A 21,787-nucleotide genomic window follows, 5' to 3' on the forward strand; every position below is an offset into this window, starting at 1 on the left:
TGCAGTTCACTGACCCAGCCTCCTGAGAAGGTGCTCAGGCACTTATTAATATAATTGTTTGGGCATGTGCCTTGAGGCTCCACCCCACAACCGGGTCTTCTCTAAGCAGAGAATACTCTCCCCAGGAGGAGTTCTGGGAATATAATTTTCTCCATGTCATTGCATATCTAACAACGTGTCCAAGTCTCTAATGCATCGGGCTGGATTTGATGAGCCTGCTCCACTTTTCATTCACTCTTCTCCCTTCTTTCCTTGGACCTTGACATTGATGGAGTCTCTGGTGTTTGTTTTGGCCTCAAGCTCTGTTTTCTAGAGAATCCAGACATGCCCACTAAAAAAAATAATCACTGTATTCCTAGCATCTGGCCCAGTGTCAGAAAATAGCAGGTGCTCAGGGTATTCTTGTGATTTTGATCCAGCTTTAGTGTTGGGGTGGGGTGTCAGATCAATCATGCAAGACCCATTCTGAAGGTTGGAAGGAATGGAGGGAAAGCAAGCATGGGTGCCTTCTGGGAGGGAAGGGGAAAGGGAACTCAGAAGCCCTGTGTATGGTGTATTTCAAAAGGAAATAATGGGGTCTTCCCTGGTGGTCCAGTGGCTAAGACTTCTTGCTCCCACTGCAAGGGGCCCAGGTTCAATTCCTGGTCAGAGAACTAGATCCCACATGCTGCAACTAAAACCCAGCATAGCCAAATAAATATATATATATATTTTTAAAAAGGGGATGGTTACTAGGAGACCTGCCAGTAACATCCAGTGTCCCCAGCCAGCCCTGTGAAGTGGGCATAGTTAATGCACAAAGTCCCTGTTTGCCCCGCTTGCCTTAGTCTGGAGACGCCTTCCCAGAACCTGCTCATCTGAGACAGCCACTCAGCTTCACAGACCTCAGCTCTCAGCCAGGGATGTTTTCCAGGTGTTGTCATGGCAATGCTGGAGTCAGGAGTTGCTCCCCAGGACTCTGTTTTGACTGTTTAAAACTGAACTCCTCCTTCCTTTTTCCTGAAGTGTCAGGTGAAACCTTTCCTGCTGTGGGGTGAGGGTGGGGAACGTACAACTATTGGTGCAGGTGACCGGACATGAGCCGCTGCTGAGCCAGCCTTTAGGGCGCCCATGGAGAGAAGGGCTCAGACACATCGTCCATCAGGGTTAGGAAGCCAGGGGATCACACAACTGACCAATCAGGTCCTGGCCCAAACTGGGGGTAGTCCACATGATCAGTGCCGTCAGTCAAGTTCATCTCTGATGCTACAGTGACTTAGGAGCTCATAAGGTCAGCTTGCCTACTCCAAGCCAGAGAGAGTTGGCTTGGTGGCTCACTGGGAGTCTCCTGTTAACAGCCACAACATTTACTAACACCTGTATAACACTAGATAGCAGGCACTGTTCCAGGGAACATGGTAAGGGGTTTGGATTTACTGCGGTTATACGTGTGAAATGCCTAGCACAGCACCTGGCATGTGGGATTGATCAATACTGAAACTGCTGTTGTTAATTTCAGGCTCCTCAGACACTAATGCCACTCCCTGCCTCCTCCAACTGGTCTCCTTGAATGCTAATGCCATCCCAGGATGGCCAGAGGTCTCCTCACCCCCTTAGATTGCAGATGTGATTATCAATCTGAAAAGCCAATTTGGATGCTACATCCCTAATTCTCCAGAGCTCTGCCCTGGCCCCAGCCACCTTTGTTCTATTTCTCTGAGAAGTTTCTGGGGGGGGGGTGGTCAAGGTCCACAGACTCTCTGGGTTGGACCTGTATTTTAGCGACCAGTTTTCCAAGGATTCAACTCAGAGAAATCCCCAGGTTGTATTTGTGTCTAGCCCCCAGCCTCAGCATAATGGCATTGACAGTTGAAGTAAGCAATTGGCCAATTTTCTTCAGCAACATTTGAAATAAAAAGCAGTTTGTCTGAGTGGAGGAAATTGTGAGAGCCCCAAATGGAATTGCTTAAATTTATTGCTGAAGAGTTTTTACATATTGAGCCAAAGGCATATCTTTTTGCACTCAGTCTAGTCTTTCAGGAGTGCTGCAGTGCACCAGAGATGGAGAGATCTGGGATGCCTCCAAAGCTGGCCTGCAGGATAGAAACCTCCATCCCATCACCAGCCCTCCCACAAGAAGCCTTAAGTCTGCCCCATGAGAGTGGGAAAGATTTGACTGTTGGGATAGGAAACACTCCAGCCTTTTTCATGGGAAAGCAAAGCATGGTACCTGCATCTGCAGACAGGATGCTGACCAAGACTTATCATCCACAGCATCAACCATGACCCTCATCAACTGTTGGACCATCCAAAGGCTGCACGAGCTGTAAGTTTTCAGGTGGGGCTTCCAGCCCTTGAGTGATGAGCTCAGGAGGCAGGAAATGTGGGGATTTCCAAGGAAGAGCTCTTTCAGGAGATTTTTCTGGGTGGGATTGATACATTTTTTAATCTTAAGATCAAGATGACACTGGAGACTTTTACTCAAGTCAACATCAGAACAAGATAGAACTTATGCAAGTCAACATCAGAAAAAGATATAACTTACTTGAAGAACACCAAGGGGATGGATTTGAAAGAGCTTGGCCAGGCTGCTCTTAGACTTGAGAACTCATCTGACTTGGCACTAGTTTACTGTGTAACGATTAGCAAGCAAGTCACTTTTCTTCTCTGGACCTCAGTTTCCCTATCTGTAAAATGGGATGGTTAGACAAAATAATTCTGCCTACTTCCAATGTGCTGGGATCTGTGCCTCCTTATAGATCATGCCCCAAACCTTCCCTCCCTTTATCCCTCTCTCCAAACATGACTTACATATTTTATACACATTGAAGACCCCTTATTACAATGTTGGTGTCAGTGTGTTCTGATATACTGAGAGGACACATCCTGGTATAGTGTAAAGTGTACGGACCCAGGAGCCTAGGTTTGAGTTCTGGTTCTGCCCTTTGCTCACTGGACCTTGGGCAAATTACCCTTTCTGACCCTCAGTCTCTTTATCTAAACCTTGGGATGATGTTGTAAGGATGAAATCAGTGTCACAAATCTTTAAGGAATAGGCTGGACAAACATAGGTGCACACCCAGCATGAATTTCCTTCCTCTTCCTATGCTCAGACACTACATAAACTGCAACCACCTACAGCGCTGCTAGATGGAGGAGGGAGGAGCCCACCTTGATTTTATGTATGAGTTTGTATTTCTACAGAGGAAGTGTTATCTTTCATGTTATCCTCTAAGCAGCTGGAACGAAAGATTCTTGGACCCAGTGATAGATGTGTTTGGAAGAGCTGCTTTGATAAATGGCATAGGCTGGGGATTGGGTGAGACCTTTGGGATTATCCTTAAGTAAAACAGATTTTAGCTAAACTGCCTTCTAAAGAGGGCAGGTCCTGTTAATTGCAGGACTTCTGTCTTGCTGAGCAGAGATTAAGAGAGGTGTGTGAGCCTGGGAGCAGAGCTGAATTACCCTGAACGGTAAGAGGAGAAGGACATTCATGGGGCTATGAGGGAGAAGAAAGTCAAGTGGTGGCCCAACAGAGAAGAGACTTTGGGGAAAATATGGAAGCGCTTCAGAGGGACTTGAAAAAAGTGGTTGGGCTACTCACATAAAGGTATATGCACGGAGATGCCGCCTTGTATCAGAGATGTTACACTGAGACATGTACATCCTCACCTTCAGGCCTGGAGTTATCTGGATGTATGTGAGTGAATCTGTGTGTGTGTGTGTGTGTGTGTGTGTGTGTGTGTGTGTGTGTGTGTGTGATGTGCATGAGACAGCTGCTCTCTCTGAGCCTTATGAACATGTGTGTTCTCAGTCGTGTCGGACTCTTTGCGACCCCAAGGACCGAAGCCTGCCACGCTCCTCTGTCCATGGAATTTCCCAGGCAAGAATATTGGAGTGGATTGCCATTCCCTTCTCCAGGGGATCTTCCTGACCCAGGGATTGAACCTGTATCTCCTGTGGCTCCTGCATTGGCAGGTGGATTCTTTACCACTGGGTCACCTGGGAAGCCCTATGGACACATAATCTGTATTAATCCTCCCCCCTTGCAGCCCCCCTCTCCATACTGTGAGATTCTGATGGGATCACATTACTCGGTTGCCTAAGTGGAGATCATAATGCTGCATCGACTTACCAGACTGAGCAAGATGGTGGGGTACACAGAGAAAAGTGACATTTCTCACTCACCTGAATAAGAACGTATTTTTTCTGCTTATGAAAGTAACATGCTTGGTCCTTACCATGTGCCAGGCTCCATGCTAGGCACTGGGAATATAACTGTGAGCCAAGCAGGTGTGGACTCGACCCTTCTGCCCTTGTGCACTTGATGTGCTTACAGTGTCAACAGACATAAAGCATGCCCGGTACATGGGATGCGCATCATGAAAGGGGACGTTTGGGATGCTCTGGGAGTGTGTGATAGATGGAGGAGCCCAGCCCTTGAAGGACCTGAAAGAAACTCAGGGTGTTTGGAGTTGTAGAGAAGGAGGGAGAGAGTGCCAGAAGATCAGGCTGGAAATGGACACAGGCCAGATCACACAGGGCTTGAAAACAGGTTCGAGGGTTTGAACTTGATCCTGAGGGCCACAGGGAGCCATTGAAGAGTTTTTAGCTTTCGGGAGGGGCATGCTTCATTTTGCCCTTCAGGAAGATCATTCTGGCTCCATTGTACATGCTGAGTCCTTCCCTTAGAGCCAGGGCCTGTTCAGAGCCTCTGTGGTGATGTTGAAAGACAGCAAAGTGCAGCCAGGATCACAGGCCCGGGCAAAATGGGCTGGACTTTCCTTCCAGCCACTTTGACTAGCTGTGCAAATGCTGAGGCTTCCTGGGGACAGCCTCAAGTCAATCATTTTAGAATATTCAGTTTTAATTAACATTTACCAAGTACCTAAAATTGGCCAGGCTGGATTATGTCATTTCATGCTCACAGTGACCTTATGAGGCATGCAAAAAAAAAAAAAAAAGTCTCACTTTAGAGTTAAGTGGGGGAGAGCAAGAGGCAGACATTGACATTGTGGAGTCCCTTCTGCATTCCAGGTACAGAGCTGGGGGCGGTTAATCCCTCTGATCATCTAGGAGGTAGGGACTGTGATCCTCATTTTAAGATAAAGGTGCTAACCTTGGAGGTGAAGCAGTTCTTCCAAGAACACCAAGTGAGTGGTACAACTGGGATTTCCCCCCACCCCCAATAACTGGGCTACAAGTCAAGTTTATGATGCTAGGTAGTTTCAGAGAAACTCTTCTCTGGCCAAGGACAGTCAGCCCAGGCCCTGGGTGCTACTTGCGGGTGACATTGGAGACAACAAGGGCAGTTGCAGAGACCTTGGCACCCCTGGGCTGGCAGACAGGGAGGTGAGCCCTCTAGCTCCTGGGGTCTGCCACAGCCTCCCACACCCTCCTGGAGCCCCCACAGGGATGGACTCAGGGCTGCAGGAAGCAGGAGTCATGAGCTCTGATGTTCACAGGCTCACATACTCAGTCATCACATGACCTCTCTTGGGGTCAGCTTTTGGGAAAATACAGATGAGCAGGGATAAATGTCAGGAAATAGCAGTTTGGACAAAGGGCCTGAGTTTCAGAGTCATATCTCTGGGTTTAAATCCAGGTTCTGCTCTTTAGGAGCCACAGAGACTTTGCACTATACCAGGTCACCTGGAAGCACCTTCTTTCCCTGTGTGACCTTGGACCAGCCTCTTTGTGTCTCCATTTCCTTGCCTATAATGTGGATATAATAGTACTTAACTGACAGAATTGCTATGTGGGTTAATGACATAATACAATGCAATAGCCTGGAATCTGCATGTTCTAAATCCTCAATAAATATGACCAATTACTGACAACACATCACTTATGAGCCACATCTATAAGATGAAGGCATTAATATCCTTGGTGGAAATTATTAATAAATGACAAAATGTGTACAGAGCACCCAGCCTAGTGATGACCAACAGCCCGGTACAGGTGAGGAGTCCTATCCTGTATCTGCTTCAGTTTCCCTTTCTCTGGATCTGTGTAAGAGCAGTTGCTAGATGTTTTCACCAACTGCAAATATTTGCTGAAAAATTTCCAGGCTGGTCCTTTGCTTTGTCAATCCTTCAGAGATCAGCTTAGATTGTGTTTGCTGCTTCTTGCCCTCTCTCTGCCTTCACCCTGGGATGCTAGTAGAGCCACGAAATAATACAATTATTCCTCTCCCCAGATAGCAGTGTCTCTGTATCACTTTGCTTTGTCAGTTGCACATGCTTTTTGAGCAGAGCACCCCTGCCCTGATCACAGAGGATAATGAAGGGTGAGTTCTGCTTAGGCTGTAATTGCACTGCAGAGCCCTACTCCTTTGGAGAAGGGCATGGCAACCCACTCCAATATTCTTGCCTGGAGAAACACATGGACAGAGGAGCCTGGTGGGCTACAGTCCATAGGGTATCAAAGACTCAGACACGACTGAAGTGACTAAACATGCACATCCTACTCCAAGTATTTTCAGATCACTTCAGGAATGCTGAGGTTTTCAGAGCCCCACTTGGAAGGAGGTGAGGGATAAGGGAACAGCCCATGACCTTGGCATGCACACCCCATCCATTCCTAAAGTTGATTATAGCCCTTCAGTCAGCATAGAGACTGTCCAGTAAGGGAGCCTTGTATAGAAGGCAACTGATTTCTAAAGAGATCAAGCCTCAAATTAATATCTCTTTGGAGATAGTTCAGTTCAGTTCAGTCGCTCAGTTGTGTCTGACTCTTTGCGACCCCATGAACCGCAGCACGCCAGGCCTCCTTGTCCATCACCAACTCCCTGAGTCCACCCAAACCCATGTCCATTGAGTCGGTGATGCCATCCCACCATCTCATCTTCTGTCGTCCCCTTTTCCTCCTGCCCTCAATCTTTCCCATCATGGAGATAGTTACCTTGTAGTTACCTTCTATTAAAGTTATGCTTGAACCAGACCGTGTCCTTGATGTCTCCTTTATTTTCCATACCACAAGGGTGGAATGTGATGACTGCTTTTGGATTTCACATGATTCTGGATTCTTCTAGCAGCTAAATCCCTCTCCTCCCACCCCTTCTTTCCTTAATATTTATCAGCTACCTTCAGCCAATGTCTTGTTCCTTTCTTTCCTTATAATTTTCTATTGCATTTGGCCTTGGTTTTCCATTGTCCCCACTCAAGGCATCCTTTCAAATTCTTTCTTAGCCACTAACTGAAAATTTTCTTTTTTTCCTTGGGTCAAAGTCTCAAGAAAGGATTAAATTGATCCAGAATTTTTTTTTTCTTTTTAAAGCCAGGCCAGACAGTCTCTGGCTAGCTTGTAGACTATGGCTGATTCATGTTGAGGTTTGACAGAAAACAACAAAATTCTGTAAAACAATTATCCTTCAATAAAAAAAAAAAAAGAATAATGCAGAGGTGGGAATGCTCAAGGCCACGAAGCACAGGAGGGATAGTGGATTGAAGGAGTGGATACTTCTGAATCTAAGATGGGTCTGGCTTTTGGTCACTCTCTGACCCACTCGAATATGGCAGGTCAAGAAAATGGTCAGGTAAAATAAAACATGGAAATTGGGTAGCAGGAATATGGAGGGAATCTCCTTTGGAAGGGAGTATGGGTGGGCAAATAAGGATACTGCTAAATTCAATACAATATCTGAGAGTGAAACTATGAAGACTCAACATTTGATGGACTAAATCAGCATCTTGGGACGGTAGAGACCCATTTTAAGTGATGACAAAATATCCGAGTCCAATCAAGGGAATGAGGCAGTAATCCCAGGAAGATGTGATTATGGTGAAGCAAGCTGTAGTCTGATCAACTATATTGAACCATGTTTGAAAATAGAACATTTTAACTAGCAGGGATGAAATAGCAAGTGGTCAATCAGAGAGCAACAAGTGACGGACTCTCTTCTGCCCTGGCCAGGGAAGACAGGCCAATGCACAGGGTGGCATGATATTAAGTTGAGCCAGAGAGTCTAGCCAAGTAGACAGATCTTATTTAGTTTCTCACGCATATAAGCTAAATGATGCTTAAGGTAACTACAGAAGAGACTAGGGAAACCTGTGAGCTTGGGACAGTGTATTTGATCTGGAGGAGGAGGTCAGAAAAAGGCTGCCTGAAGAAATGACCTTTGATTGGACATCTAAATGTCATTTGGAGGTTTAAACAGGAAAATATGGTTCTCGGAAAAGTGTTTCAGACCCTTGCAAACGCCTTGGCATTTCTTGCTGTTCTCTAGATGTATGCATTTGTCACTTTTCTCCTTTAGGTCTTTGCTGTTTCTTCTGCCCAGAAAACCCTCTCTTCAGATAATCTGATGGCTCACTCTTTGCTCAAATATCATGTCTTCCACAGTGGGGGCAGGAGAGGGTGAGATGGATTGAGAGAGTAGCACTGAAATATATACATTGCCATATGTAAGATAGCTAGCTAGTGGGAAGTTGCTATATAACACAGGAAGTTCAACCTGGTGCTCTGTGACAACCTAGAGGGGTGGGATGGGGTGGGAGGTGGGAGGTGGGAAAATTCAAGAGGGAGGGAATGTATATATATATACCTGTGGCTGATTCATGTTGATGTATGGCAGAAACCAACACAAAATTGTAAAGCAATTATCCTCCAATTAAAAATAAATAAATTAAGAAAAAAGTTCATCTGTACAGCAATACCTTTCCTGGCTTTCCTACTAGCACAGCGTCCCTGGACATTTGTCATTGCCTTTCCCGGCTTTGTGTTTCTTCATCGCACTTATTCATCCCATTCTTTTTTTAAAAATTGATTAAGTAACTAATTAATTTATTTTGGCTGCATCAGGTCTTACTTGAGGCATGTGGGATCTCCCTTTGTTTGTTTGTTTTGGCGCAGAGACTCTCTAGTTATGGTGTGAGGGCTTAGATACTCTGCAGTATGTGGGATCTTAGTTCCCTGACCAGGGATGGAACTTGTGTCCTCTGCATTGCAAGATGAATTTTTAACTATTGGACCACCCGGGAAACCCCCTATTCTTTAATGTTATATAGAGATTTGTCTACCATCCCTCTTCCCTCACTAGAATATGTTTCATGAGGGCAGCGATTTTCACTTCTTCGGCTCACCACTGTATATCACCCCCAGTGTCCAATATATAGTTTTCCTCAGTGAATATAATGATTGAATTAAAAGCCAGGAAGGGGAACACATGTAAACCCATGGCTGATTCATGTCAATGTATGGCAAAAACTATTACAATATTGTAAAGTAATTAGCCCCCAACTAAAATAAATAAATTTATTAAAAAAAAAAAAAAAAAAAGCCAAAAGTCAAAAAAAAAAAAAAAGGAGCAAGGTACATTTAGGAATAGAAGGGAGGAAAGTGTGGCTGGATTTTAAAGAGTTGGTAGATGGTAAGAGAAAAGATAAGAGGAAGGTGGAGGCTAGGGCTCTGTTGGATTATATGGACTCTGTTCAAGAGTTTCATCTTCCTTCTAGGGATGATGGAGAGTCACTGAAGGTTTTGAAGAGTGGGAGTATTGTGATGCAAATTTCATTTTAAAAGAACTTTCTGGGTTTTATGGTATGAATAGCTTGTTGGGGTTAGGGGAATGCAGAGCGATGTAGACCAGTTAGAAGGCTTTCGTGTTCCAGGCTGGAGATTGAGTGTCTTGGACTGGGCTGGTGACAGCGGAAAGAAGTAGATGAATTCAAATGATGTATATGAGGTAGAAATGGCAGGGTATGGAAATGGATTTGGACACAGAGGGTAGGAAGATCCCTTGCAGGGAGAAATGGCAGCCCACTCCAGCATTCTTGCCTGGAAAGTTCCAGGGACAGAGGAGCCTGGTGGGCTACAGTCCATGGGGCTGCAAAGAATCAGACATGACTGAGCACACACACCATAGAGGGTGGGAAGGTGGAAGAGGTCAAGGAGCATTCCCAAGTTTCTGATTTTTGAAATTAATGGATGAAGGTCTTTGGATGAAAATGGAATTTTGAGAGTTCGAGAGTTCCATTGCTCAGTCATGTCCAACACTTTGCGACTCCATGGACCGCAGCACACCAGGCCTCCCAGTCCATCACCAACTCCCGGAGCCTACTCAAACTCATGTCCATCGAGTCAGTCAAGCCATCCAACCATCTCATCCTCTGCCGTCCCCTTCTCCTCCTGCCTTCAATCTTTCCCACCATCAGGGACTTTTCCAATGAGTCAGTTCTTCCCATCAGGTGGCCAGAGTATTAGAGCTTCAGCTTCAGCATCAGTCCTTCCAGTGAACACCCAGGACTGATCTCCTTTAGGATGGACTGGTTGGATCTTCTTGCAGTCCAACAGACTCTCAAGAGTCTTCTCCAACATCACAGTTCAAAAGCATCAATTCTTTGGTGCTCAGCTTTCTTTATAGTCCAACTCTTACATCCATACATGACCACTGGAAAAGCCATAGCTTTGACTAGATGGACCTTTGTTGGCAAAGTAATGTCTTTGCTTTTTAGCATGATGTCTAGGTTGGTCATAGCTTTTCTTTCAAGAAGCAAACGTCTTTTAATTTCATGGCTGCAGCGCAGTCATCATCCACAGTGATTTTCGAATCCAAAAAAATAGTCTGTGGCTGTTTCCACTGTTTTCCCATCTATTTGCCATGAAGTGATGGGACCAGATGCTGTGATCTTAGTTTTCTGAATGTTGAGTTTTAAGCCAACTTTTTCACTCTCCTCTTTCACTTTCATCAAGAGGCTCTTTAGTTCTTCACTTTCTGCCATAAGGGTGGTGTCATCTGCATATCTGAGGTTATTGATATTTCTCCTGGCAATCTTGATTCCAGCTTGTGCTTCATCCAGCCCAGCATGTCGCATGATGTACTCTGCATATAAATTAAATAAGCAGGGTGACAATATACAGCCTTGATATACTCATTTCCCAATTTGGAACCAGTCTGTGGTTCCATGTCCAGTTCTAACTGTTGCTTCCTGACCTGCATACAGACTTCCCAGGAGGCAGGTCAGGTGGTCTGGTATTCCCATCTCTTTAAGAATTTTCCACAGTTTGTTGTGATCCACACAGTCAAAGGCTTTGGCATAGTCAATAAAGCAGAAGTAGATGACTTTCTGGAAGTCTCTTGCTTTCTTAATGATTCAGCGGATGTTGGCAATTTGATCTCTGGTTCCTCTGCCTTTTCTAAATCCAGCTTGAACATCTGGAAGTTCATGGTTCATGTACTGTTGAAGCCTGGCTTGGAGAATTTTGGGCATTACTTTACTAATGCATGAGATGAGTGCAACTGTGCAGTAGTTTGAATTTTCTTTGGCATTGCCTTTATTTGGGATTGGAATGAAAACTGACCTTTTCCAGGCCTGTGGCCACTGCTGAGTTTTCCAAATTTGCTGGCATATTGAGTGCAGCACTTTAACTGCATCATCTTTTAGGATTTGACATAGTTCAACTGGAATTCCATTACCTCCACTAGCTTTGTTCATAGTGATTGTTCCTAAGGCCCACTTGACTTCACATTCCAGGATGTCTGGCTCTAGGTGAGTGATCATACCATCGTGATTATCTGGGTCATGAAGATCTTTTTTGTATAGTTCTTCTGTGTATTCTTGCCATCTCTTCTTAATATCTTCTCCTTCTGTTAGGTCCATACCATTTATGTCTTTTATTGTGCCCATCTTTGGATGAAATGTTCCCTTGGTATCTCTAATTTTCTTGAAGAGATCTCTAGTGTTTCCCATTCTATTGTTTTCCTCTATTTCTCTTCATTGATCACTTTGGAAGGCTTTCTTATCTTTCCTTGCTTGTCTTTGGATCTCTGCATTCAAATGGGAATATATTTCCTTTTCTCCTTTGCCTTTAGCATCTCTTCTTTTCTCAGCTATTTTTTAAGACCTCATCAGACAACCATTTTGTTTTTTGCATTTCTTTTTCTTGGGGATGGTCTTGATCCCTGTCTCCTGTACAATGTTATGAACCTCCATCCATTGTTCTTCAGGCACTATGTCTATCAGATCTAATCCCTTGAATCTATTTGTCACTTCCACTGTACAATCATAAGGGATTTGATTTAGGTCATACCTGAATGGTCTTGTGGTTTTTCCCTACTTTCTTCAATTTATGTCTGAATTTGGCAATAAAGGAGTTCATGATTTGAGCCACAGTCAGCTCCCAGTCTTGCTTTTGCTGACTGTATAGAGCTTCTCCATGCTTGGCTGCAAAGAACATAATCAGTCTGATTTTGGTATTGACCATCTGATGATGTCCATGTGTAGAGTCCTCTCTTGTGCTGTCAGAAGAGAGTGTTTGCTATGACCAGTGCATTCTCTTGGCATAACTCTGTTAGCCTTTGTCCTGCTTCATTTTGTACCCTGAGGCCAAATTTGCTGTTACTCCGGGTATCTCTTGACTTCCTACTTTTGCATTCCAGTACCCTATAATGAAAAGGACATCTTTTTTGGGTGTTAGTTCTAGAAGGTCTTGTAAGTCTTCATAGAACTGTTGAACTTCAGCTTCTTCAGCATTACTCATTGAGGCATAGACTTGGATTACTCTGATATTGAATGCTTTGCCCTTCAAATGAACAGAAATCATTCTGTCATTTTTGAGACTGAATCCAAGTACTGCATTTTGGACTCTTGTGTTGACTGTGAGGGCTACTCCATTTCTTCTAAGGGAATCTTGCCCACAGTAGTAGATATAATGGTCATCTGAGTTAAATTCACCCATTCCAGTCCATTTTAGTTCACTGATTCCTAAAATGTCGATATTCACTCTCACCATCTCCTTTTGACCACTTCCAATTTACCGTGATTCGTGGACCTAACATTCCAGGTTCGTATGCAATATTCTTTACAGCATCAGACTTTACTTCCATCACCAGTCACATCCACAACTGGCTGTTGTTTTTGCTTTGTCTCCATCTCTTCATTCTTTCTGGAGTTATTTCTCCACTGATCTCCAGTAGCATATTGGCCACCTACCGACCTGGAGAGTTCATCTTTCAGTGTCCTATCTTTTTGCCTTTTCATACTGTTCATGGGGTTCTCAAGGCAACAATGCTGAAGTGGTTTGCCGTTCCCTTCTCCACTGGACCAGGTTTTGTCAGAACTCTCCACTATGACACATCTGTGGGTCATGGGTGGCCTTACACAGCATGGCTCATAGTTTAACTGAGTTGGACAAGGCTGTGGTCCATGTGAGCAGTTTGATTAGTTTTCTGTGACTGTGGTTTTCATTCTGTCTGCCCTCTGATGGAGAAGGATAAGAGGCTTATGGAAGCTTCCTGATGGGAGAGACTGACTGAGGGAGAAACTGGGTCTTGTTCTGATGGGTGGGGCCATGCTCAGTAAATCTTTAATCCAATTTTCTGTTGATGGGTCGGGCTATGTTCCCTCCCTGTTGTTTGACCTGAGGCCAAACTATGGTAGAGGTAATGAAGATAATGGTGACCTCCTTCAAAGGTCCCATGCACGCACTGCCACACTCAGTACCCCCAGCCTGGAGCAGGCCATCATTGACCCAGGCCTTTGCCGGAGACTCCTGGACATTCTTGTAGGGTAATTACTCCTTTCTCCTGGGTCCTGGTACACACAAAATTTTGTTTGTGCCCTCCAAGAGTCTGTTTCCCCAGTCCTGTGTAAGTTCTGGTGGCTCTATGGTGGGGTTAATGGCGGCCTCTTCCAAGAGGGCTTATGCCATACCCAGGTCTACTGCACCCAGAGCCCCCGCCCCTGTGGCAGGCCGCTGCTGACCTGTACCTCTGCAGGAGACACTCAAACACTCAAAGGCAGGTCTGGCTCAGCCTCTTTGGGGTCTCCTGATGCACATAAGATTCTGTTTGAGCCCTCCAAGTGTCTCTAGTGGGTATGGCGTTTGATTCTAAATGCAATTTCGCCCCTCCTACCATCTTGCTGGGGCTTCTCCTTTGCCGTTGTACATGGGGTATCTTTTTTTGGTGGGATCCTACATTCTCCTGTCAATGGTTGCTCAGCAGTGAGTTGTGATATTGGAGTTCTCGCAGGAATTTTGATGGAGTATGTGAAAGGGAAGGAGAGGGTGGGAGAGAGCTGGAAAAATCAGAGATGATGGCCAGATCCTGAGATACTAAAATTTAAGATTTGAAGGTACTGGGCAGTTCCAGAGGATGGCCAAGTCCAAGGTAGAGCTGCCGGCACTTCCTGCTGGCTTAGGTGTGAGAGAAGGTGGGTTTTGTCTTGAGTATTTGAGTGAATGTATGTCCCCTTAACTGAGATGGACTGTAGGGGATGCCGACCTGCATTAGGTTTGAGATTGTCAAGTTGCTGCAAAGGCATGGGAATTGTTGAGCACACACGGATGGTGAGGGCAGCCTGGCTGAGGAGGAGCAGATAGAGGAAGACCCCGAGCCAGGGCCAGAGTCCTCCAGGGAGGTAAAGGTGTGATTGGGAGGTCAGGTGTGGCAGCAGTGAGGAAGGGTTGGAATGGCTGAGCCAGAAGGAAGGCATTCCTATATGAGCTGGTTATCATGGTGAGGAGGGTGGAGACTTATTCTTCTACCTTGATGCCCTGGGGGCTTCAGAGAATGAGAGCTGGAGCAGAGTGAATCTTACTTCTCCCAGGATGTGGTGGGGAATCAAGAAGGAGGAGAGGATGCAGGAGTGATGTGTGCAAGATGGGGGTCCATCTGGTCCACTGAAGTTTGGTCGGAGGCAATGGTGTATCTTAAAGAATCCAATTTTCTGTTGATGGGTGGGGCTGTGTTCCCTCCCTGTAGTTTGGCCTGAGGCCAAACTAAAGTAGGGTTAATGGCAGTAATGGTGACCTCCTTCAAAAGGACTTATGCCAGACTGTCGTGTTTAGTGCCCCTTACCCCAGGGCAGACCACTGTCGACTCATACCTCTGCCAGAGACTCCTGGACACTCACAGGCAAGTCTAGCTCAGTCTCTGGTGGAGTCACTGCTCCTTTCTCCTGGGTCCTGGTGTGCACAAGGCTTTGTTTGTGCTTTCCAAGTGTCTGTTTCCCCAGTCCAGTGGAAATTCTGTAATCAAATTCTACTGGCCTTCAAAGTCAAATTCCCTGGGGGTTCTCAGTCCCTTTGCTGGATCCCCAGGTTGGAAAATTCTTAAAGAGATGGGAATACCAGACCACCTTACCTGGCTCCTGAGAAATCTGTGTGCAGGTCAAGAAGTAATAGTTGGTACTAGACATGAAACAATGGACTGGTTCCAAATTGGGAAAGGAGTATGTCAAAGCTGTATATTGTCACTTTGCTTATTCAACTTCTGTTCAGATTACATCATGTGAAATGCTAGACTGGATGAAGCACAAGCTGGAATCCAGATTGCTGGGAAAAATACTGATAACCTCAGATACTCAGATGACACCACCCTTATGGCAGAAAGCGAAGAAGAACTAAAAAGCCTCTTGATGAAAGTGAAAGAGGAGAATGAAAAAGCTGGCTTAAAACTTCACATTCAAATAACGAACATAATGGCATCTGGTCCTGTCACTTCACGGCAAATAGATGGGGAAACAGCGAGAGACTTTATTTTTCTGGGCTCCAAATCACTGCAGATGGTGACTGCAGCCATGAAATTAAAAGATACTTACTCCTTGGAAGAAAAGCTATGACCAACCTAGAAAAGTGAAAGTGAAAGTCGCTCAGTCATGTCCGACTCTGTGACCCCAAGGACTATACAGTCCATGGAATTCTCCAGGCCAGAATACTGGAGTGGGTAGCTTTTCCCTTTTCCAGGGAATCTTCCCAACCCAGGGATTGAACCCAGGTCTCCCACATCGCAGGCAGATTCTTTACTAGCTGAGCCACAAGGGAAGCCCATGACCAACCTAGATAGCATATTAAAAAGCAGAGACATTGTCAACAAAGTCCATATAGTCAAAGCTATGGTTTTTCCAGCGGTCATGTATGGATGTGAAAGTTGGACCATAAAGAAAGCTGAGTGCTGAAGAATTGATGCTTTTGAACTGTGGTGTTGAAGACTCTTGAGAGTCCCTTGGACAGCAAGGAGATCAAGCCAGTCAGTCCTAAGGAATCAGTCCTGAATATTCATTGGAAGGATTGATGCTGAAGCTGAAGTTCCAATACTTTGGCCACCTGATATGAAGAACTGACTCATTGGAAAGGACCCTGATGCTGGGAAAGATTGAAGACAGAAGGAGAAGGGGACAACAGTGGATGAGATGGTTGGGATGGCATCACTGACTCGATGGACATGATTTTCAGTAGGCTCCAGGAGTTGGTGATGGACAGGGGAGCCTGGCATGCTGCAGTCCATGGGGTCACAAAGAGTCAGACATGACTGAAGGACTGAACTGAACTGAATGGTGTATCTTGACATCTGAGATAGGTAAGTCTTTTTAACAGTCTCCATCTTTTATTCAACAAAGTTATTTTTAGTGCCAATTATGAAATAAAACCAACAATAACAGCAATAATAATAGCAAGAAAAGAAACTCAGTAAAAATTACCTTGTATTGAGCTTCATATCATTATATCAATGTAAAAATAAAATGAGTCAAACATTACAGTACAAAAACTTTAAGAAGTAATGAATTTAAATTATATTAGCATATTTTGAAAAAAAAGGAGGAAATTTAGGCCTACTTATTGGTCTGTGGCAATAGCAAAGGATAACATTACAATTTCTGTTTTCCGGATTCAGTTTTTTGTTTTAAAATAGGCAGTAATTTAAAAAGAATTCACTTCAGTGTTAAAGATATCATCCAAATTCGGTAAAGTAGTTCCTGAGCTAAAATTTGTACTTTCCAAACAAAAGATAGTAGCCTTGCAGTTTGCATTCTGCTTCACTGCTTGAAAAATTTATACAGGAATCAAAATTCCATGTGGTCATATAGAAAGACAGGATGGAAGTAACTCAAGTTCGATGTGTTTGTTTTCCAAAGTCTGTCTTTACCTTCACTGTGCTATCGTTGTTTATTTAGAAGCTCCTGTTTAAACACAGGAATATGTAGTGTCGTGGGAGTTAGAGCCGTAGAGTGTGCCTGAAGTGGGTTTGAGTGACTCTGAATGCTGGAACACTCTGGAAATAAACGTGTGACTGAGGCCCCCCATGTGGAGGCCAGAGCTGTGGATTATCATCCATGAAGAACACAATGTTCATTAAAGGATGAGCAATAAAAAGATACTATCTGAGTGTATATTGTATGTATATTAAATGCATATGTTAAAACTCAACAGTAACCACGGCAGTTGTTAGCATTTGACCAGCAAAAGAATTTTTCTGGAAAAAGAATTTTTATCACTGCCATGTTTAGAATTGTCAGTTCCTGTTGATAATAAAAAGAGAGAGACTTGTAGTTGGCTTTACTACCGTTTCGAGCATCCGTACAGACAACGTATGCCTGTACCGCCTGCACTGGGGTGGTCCTCCCCCACTGCCCTACTCCAAGTACCCACTGGCAGGAGGAGTGAGCCCAGAGCCAGTGTGGGTGAGGGGACAAGGTTTGGGAGTGGGCAGGTGGTGTGATCCGCCTGGCTTTAAAGGGACACAAAGGCTGTTTAGGGCGAGAGGTCTTACTGGGAGTCTTAGGTGGGGGGTACCCTTATCCTATGTCTACTGTGGTCTCTACAAATAAATGAAGGGGTTTCCATGGCAGGGACAGATATCATTGGTTCTCTTGCTGAAGCCTTAAATTTGCTGATTTTTTTTTCTGTCTCCCTGTTTCCATCTCATTGCTTTCCCTACACTTTCGTCTGTCCCCTCGATTTCTGTCTGGCCGTCTCTCTGTTTTTCATCTTTCTCTGCCTCTGTGTCTCTCTCCCCTTTGGAGCCTCTCCCTGTCTCTGTCATGCTAGTTCTCAACCTTTCTGCTTTGTCTCTCCTGTTTCTCTGTGTGTCTTGGCTCCCTGTGCAGAACATAGGTCTTTAGTGTCTATACTGGAGAGCTAAGGGGAGTGAGGGAGACAGGGGGATATAATACAAGCTATGCATTCTTGACTTCTGTTGGGAAATCCTCCTCCTCTTGCCAAGCCCCATGCCTTGGGGGGATAGCATCTTTAAAAGTCAGAGAACCTGGCCTCTGGAAATGACAGCCCTCTCACCCATCCCAGGGCTGGAGTGGGGTTGGTGGCTTTTAGAAGTTGCAGTCCCTGTGGACAGGCAGGGATGGGCCTGGGGTAGACATGGGTGAAGGCAGGGTGCATCTGTCGAGTCTACGCCTTGGTGGGAGTCTCTGAGCAGCTCCTTTGGTGGCCCTATCTTTGATGGACCATGCTCCCTCCTCCTGGCTTGGCCTGGGGAGGGGAGGAGTGCTAACTTTCCAGGTGAGACCCTCCCCAACACTGGTTTCTTGAGTAGGGCTCCTGCCCCAGGCAAGATAACTGAAGAAGCTGACTCAGCCTCCTCCCCACTCTCTTCCCTACTCCTTCCTCCTGGCCCAGGCATCCTGGCCCAGAGGATGTGGGAATTGTCTGCCTCTCTCCCCAGAGTGCACCCCCTCACTCCCCTATTTGTCCTGCCCCTTCTTTGTGCTGTCTTCTCTGGCTTCCTAGCCAGCTGCCCCTTGACTCTAGCTTGAGGTTCTTTTTACTGAGGTTCTTTTGCTTTTTATGAAAAGACTTAGATCCCAGGGGAGAGTGCAGTGGAAACCATAATCATGGATCATTCCAGTCCCTGGATGCCTGGGAAGGTGCATCCCATAAACAGGTGAGGCTCCTGAGGGTGGTTGGCAACATTTGATGAGGACTTGAGTTCTAAGAGGAGGACCTGCCTAGGGTGGTGTGGGCACCCAAGACTAGGACTGCTTGACCAAAGCCCCTGCCCTGTGAGACCCCGTGCACATGGGGGCATGGGCAGAGCATGACTGTGACTGTCATCTCTGACCCTGTCCCTGCTGCTTTCACATGTGACTGTGCCCTGTGGAACCCACAGTGAGAATGATATCAGCCAGTCATCCACACCTGCAGGTGAGACTTGGATGCCCCCTGCCTGCCTCCTTTGGAATGCCAGGTCTCTGCTGGGAGACATAGGACTCTGAGGAGGTACAGCAGCTCTCTGAGCTGGCCAATAGGGGCCCCTAGCTTTGGTTGAGGGTTATCTTACCATTTGTGGAAGATAGGACTTGCCAACCTTGAACATTCCTTCCAATTCTGAGAACCCACAGTCCTAGGACTATTCACCCTCTACATTCAGCCAAAATTTCTTCCTCCAACCCTTTGTTGTCTCTGTTCATCTTTGAAGACTGGAAAGCAAAATGCTTAGTTCTTGTGTACATGGGGGCAACTTTTTCCCCCTTCAGGGTCCCTTTGTGCCTGGGAAGGCATTCCTAGTCAGCCGTGGCAGCTGATTTTTTGAATATGGATAAATCAAAGGCAGTTTGGGTGGAAGAGAAAAGTGAACTCTGGTGTGGATTCAGCCAATTAGCAAAATGCCCAGCAGTCTTTCTCAGCTTTTCTCAAACGATCTTGTGCTTGTGCATCCAACAAATACTTTTGCTTGGAGATTATTTTTCATTCATTCAACATGATACATTACTGAGTGTCTGCTGTGCCAGCTGCTAGGCTGGCTGCTGATCACCCAGATTGCTCAAGACCAGACATAGAACCCACCCATTCGGCACTTGGTATCTAAGAAGAGACGGGCCTTCTTGTCAGTAGGAATTCCAGTCCTACTGAGAAATAGCTGGCAGCTCTCCTAGAGGAGAGAAAGATAGGCCTATGTTTCAATCACGGATCAATAAGCATAAGAATCAGAAGTCTGTTCAAGCTAGCTTGGCCACAGAGGTTGTTGGAAGGGACTCTGAAATGTGGGCTACACAGTCAGGCCCTGTGGGTCCTGGAAAATCACCAAGCAGCCGTCTGCCCCTTGGATGCTCTCTACAGGTACATGATCCTGCTTCTACGAGGGCCATCAGAGCTGCCCCCGAGTTGTGACCTCAGGTCATTAAATCTTTAAGCCTTTCCAGCTTGGCTTCCTATACTGTCAGGGGTCCAGCAGGACACAGATGGCCTGCTTGAAAGGGGTGGTCAAAGAGAGATTAGGGCAGAGATTACCTGCCAGTGCAGGGTTCAGGGAAAGCAACAAGGGACCATCAAATACCTTGTGGCTGACATGGTAGGAAACCATTTCCTCTGGTAGGTCAGAAGGGGCAAGGGGAGGGAGTGTGTCCCTGAACCTGGCAAAGCCTGTGGCAATGGGAGAAGGGCTGCCTGACTAGAGCCATGGCCTTCGGTGGAGGAATTCAGCCACTGCCAAACCATAGCCTGGAAGAGAGGGAGCTGTGGAAATAAATCCCTCTATCTTTCTCTCTGTCCACTCTTCTATTTCCTGCCGGCATTGGCCAGAGCAGGCTAGAATGCAGGAGGGCTGGGAGGCCAGTAGATACAATGCAGATGGAGATCAGCCTCCCAGGACACACAGCAGGGCAGAGAAGGATGGAGCATGGATCTGGAGGGGCAAATGGAGAATATCCATGGCTCAGTCAGTTCAGTTCAGTCGCTCAGTGTCCGACTGAGTCGTGTCCGACTCTTTGCGACCCCATGCAAAGAACTGCAGCACGCCAGGCCTTCCTGTCCATCACCAATTCCCGGAGTCTACCCAATCTCATGTCCATTGAGTTGGTGATGCCATCCAACCATCTCACCCTCTGTCATCCCTTTCTCCTCCTGCCCTCAATCTTTCCCAGCATCAGGGTCTTTTCAAATGAGTCAGCTCTTCACATCAAGTGGCCAAAGTATTGGAGTTTCAGCTTCAACATCAGTCCTTCCACTTATATTTACCTACATGGAGTGGTCTCTCCATGTCACTTTCAAATGACCAAGAAACAGAATCAGGCTGATCAGCTTAGACTGAGGTAAAGGTAGAAGGAGCTTCTGACAGATGCAGACCATCATCCTCATGTCCAGTTGAACAAACTAAGGTTGATAGAGGGGAAGATGCAGGCCCGAGGTGGCACGGATGATGAGTAGCCATGCCAGTGAGTTCAAGGGAGCTGCCCTCCCTGGATATTCTCATGGCAATATTCCTGGCCTAGGCTTGGGGACGCACTTTCTGTGTTTCCCCCTCCATGTGTTCCCAACAGGTGCTGTACTCAGGTGTCACTTTAAAGATTATCAAGAGTTGGGTATGGCTGTGCATGTGCCCCTCAAAGTATGTTCCATCTGATGAATGGATAAAGATGTATATATCTATAATGGACTATCAGTCAGCCATAAAAAAGAATGAAATCTTTTGTCATTTGCTACAACTTGGATGGACTTGGATAGTATCATGCTTAGTGAAAGAAGTCAGAGAAGGACAAACACCGTGCTATCACTTACCTGTAGAATCTAAAAACATTAAAATGAAGGACTGTAACAAAACAGAAAGACTCATGGATATAGAGAACAAACTAGTGGTTATCAGTGAGGAGAGCAAAAGGAGGAGGAGCAAGATAGGGATACAGGATTAAGAGCTACAAACCACTATATGTATAAAATAAATAAACAAGCTGCGAGGATATAATGTACAGCACAGGGAAATATCACTAATATTTTACAATAATGGGCTTCCCTGGTGGCTCAGAGGGTAAAGCGTCTGCCTACAACGAGGGAGACCTGGGTTTGACCCCTGCGTCAGGAAGATCCCCTGGAGAAGGAAATGGCAACCCACTCCAGTATTCTTGCCTGGATAATCCCATGAATGGAGAAGCCTGGTAGGCTACAGTCCATGGGGTTGCAAAGAGTCTGACATGACTGAGCGACTTCACTTTCACTTCACTTTATAATAACTTTAAGAGGAATATAATCTATAAAAATATTGAATCACTATGTCATCACTGAAATCTAATAAAATATTATAAATCAGTGATATTTGAATAAAAAATTTACACCTAAAAACAAACAAACAAAAAAA

The sequence above is a fragment of the Giraffa tippelskirchi genome, chromosome 5 (genome assembly GCF_054371585.1).
Source record: "Giraffa tippelskirchi isolate mGirTip1 chromosome 5, T2T-mGirTip1v1.2.pri, whole genome shotgun sequence".
Classification (NCBI taxonomy): Eukaryota; Metazoa; Chordata; class Mammalia; order Artiodactyla; family Giraffidae; genus Giraffa; species Giraffa tippelskirchi.